The sequence below is a fragment of the Marmota marmota genome, unplaced genomic scaffold (assembly GCF_001458135.2).
Source record: "Marmota marmota marmota unplaced genomic scaffold, marMar, whole genome shotgun sequence".
Classification (NCBI taxonomy): Eukaryota; Metazoa; Chordata; class Mammalia; order Rodentia; family Sciuridae; genus Marmota; species Marmota marmota.
The window spans coordinates 14,199,896-14,202,626 of NW_026000048.1; the positions used below are offsets into that span (position 1 = coordinate 14,199,896).

At 38.0% G+C, this 2,731-nt stretch overlaps 1 long non-coding RNA gene across 1 annotated transcript in view; it reads right to left on the reverse strand.

Annotated features, from left to right (window-relative positions):
• Positions 1-2,178: 2,178 nt before the first annotated feature.
• The window catches only part of LOC125619566, a 1,201-nt gene continuing 648 nt past the window's right edge, over positions 2,179-2,731 (reverse strand). Inside the window, exon 2 of the long non-coding RNA XR_007351101.1 lies at positions 2,179-2,564. This is a non-coding gene — a long non-coding RNA (uncharacterized LOC125619566). The remainder of the gene's footprint in view (positions 2,565-2,731) is intronic.

A 2,731-nucleotide genomic window follows, 5' to 3' on the forward strand; every position in this document is an offset into this window, starting at 1 on the left:
ACACATAGTTTTGCAAATACTTCATCCTGAATTATGAATTTCACTTGTGGAATTCACTGGCAAACACTTGTGCTTCTTAGAATTGCCAGCTTCTATATTCAGAGTAGAAATCATCCATAGATTATAATGGAATGAACTCAGACCAGAGGCTGGGACACTGTGGTTCTATTTCTGGCTTTGACATTTTTCCTTGATAGTGGTTCACCAAAATAATATTATTATATCATTAACAAAGTCCAAACATGTTTTGAGGATATAGTTTCCACCTTTAAAAATGTCTTGCCTGTGTTGCAAGAATTACAGTGTACGAGTTGGTCTTGTAGTTATTAATATAGGATCAGTAATTTCTAGGACTAATTCAAGGGATATGCTAAGAATTTAGATGGTAGGAAATCACAAATGTTGAGGAAAATATCAGCCATTTAAGGTAAACAAAGGCAGAATTACCGTTAGCCCTTGCTTATCTATGATATTTGGGATAAAGAAAAATGTCAAGATATTGACCATGAAACCCAAAGTTGGTTGTATCCTTTCAGTTACCGTGACCCTCAAACTTTGTTTCACCAAATCTCTCATTGGAGCTGTTAACATGTAGTCACAGGATTTAAGTTTGGCTCCTTTTCCTTTCCCTTGCCCTCCCTCTGGTGGAGGTGTTAATGAGTGAAATGCCCAAGATGGGCAGCTGAGTAGAATTCCAAAGGTTTGCATTTTCTATCAACTATACCATCAGCCTTTGGAATGGAGAATTATTGGTTGTTGATTGCCACTTCCAGATGATTTGAGGGTGCCACATCATATGGGTCTACTCAGAATGAATCTAAAAAAGAGTTCATATATTTATTAAGATATTATTATTGCTTATGCCTTCAGAAAAGAGCAGACCTAATTTTTAACTGGGTTAATATGTTCTTAAGAAATATCAATAAAATGTTATAAAGTGTAGGGTTCCTATTGGGAACATGGGACAAACTCTTGCTTCATAATAATTTAATAATTGACATTTAACAATGGCTTAGTTCTTTAATGACCAGAATAATATTGTTACATTTTTAAAGCTCCTTTGCATCTATTATCTCATTGGTGATCTCAGCCCAGCAAGATGTAGAAGGTGCTGTCACACTCAGATGCCCCAGTAGAGGACCAGGACACAGTTTCTCAAATCTTAGTTCTGTGTTTTTGTGCTTCTCCATTCAGATAGTCTAATATACATAAAATGCACGTTACAATGGTTCTTAAAAACATTTCTAAATTTTGCAACATCTTAAGCATACCTATCCCAGGGATACAATTAAATTGGTACTTAATAGACTATGAAAATTAGTAATTACTTAGTTGAGTGTTAGCTAAAATTAAGTTGCTATTGTTATTAAAAACCATGTTAGGGGCAGTATATTGTTTTGGATAAAAGAATGGATTCTAGAGCCAGACTTGAATCCTGGCTGTACCACATACCCCACTCATTAAGTTATATGAAAAGCTTAGTGGAATACCTAGCAGGAGGCAGTGTTATCTACATGGCGATCACTGTTATTATTTGACAGTTCTAGTACTTATACAGGTAAGTAATAATTTGTCATAAGTTACATGGTAAATGATGAAGCTGGGTTATAATCTTGATTCTTGTATTTTACTATCTTTTATAGAAACATTGCTTCTTTCTGTTATTTTCCTATAATTCCTAAAACGTGTTTTATTTCCTTTTCAAACATCTCCTTTCTTGGCCAATATTTTATTTTCTAGTACCATACTGAGAATCTTTTTCAAAGTCAACATTTAAAACAATTTCTATTACAAAAACTTTATAGTTCAAATCTCCTCAGTTGTTAGGCACTCATTTTATGCACACATGCACATTTGCATTTGTAAAGGAGCTTTAATCTGTTTTTCCTTTCTGGACATATTCTCTATGCCTGCTAGTGTAAACTACTTGAACCCTACATTTCTATTCACTTTTAGTTAATTTATCCAACAGTATCCAGCACTAGATGTGCTATGGACCAGTGGGCTGTTTAGTAAATTACCAACTGACAAGCAGGCCCTCCCTATACTTTAATTCCTTTTTTTTTTTTTTTCATTCTTGGTTATTGGCTGACTAGTTTGCTCAGCAGCTGTCTGGAACACGCAAATTTCAAGGCCATAAAAATGATTTAGTCAATTTAGAACTAAACAACAACAACAAAAAGAGCTAGTCAATTTTTATTTATTTATTTTTGAGTGTGAGGATTTAGTTGTTAATTGGTGCCTTCCACTCTAAGGAAGACCAAAAAACGGAGACATAGGTATTCCTACCCCAGGGAGTGTTTTTTGTCCCCCGCCCAACAAGAAACAGAAGCCGAGGCAGTGGGCGAGGAGCAGGGGAGGAGAGGTGTCTGAGTCTTCAGAAGATAAGTGTGTAAGAAAGAAGGAAAAGATAGACACACCCCTTAGCTTCTTGGTTTTGTTCTTCTTTTCTCCCTGAGGATGGTGGTGGCAGCTGATCAGACACAATAGCTAGCAGTCCCCCGCTGCAGTGAGGATAGAAATGACCCTCAACAGCACCAGCAGGACTGGGGAAGGGAGGAGGGCTGTGTTTGGGAGGGGGAGAGGATGAGGGTGACAAGGTGAAAAACACCGCCGCCACATCAAGCTACTACTCCACTTCGGCGAGGCAGGGACCCAAGCTGGTGAGCCACCTCCCAGGACCCCCAGGCGAGATGGGAAGGAGAGACGGGGGTGGGGGGCAGGGGGCGGT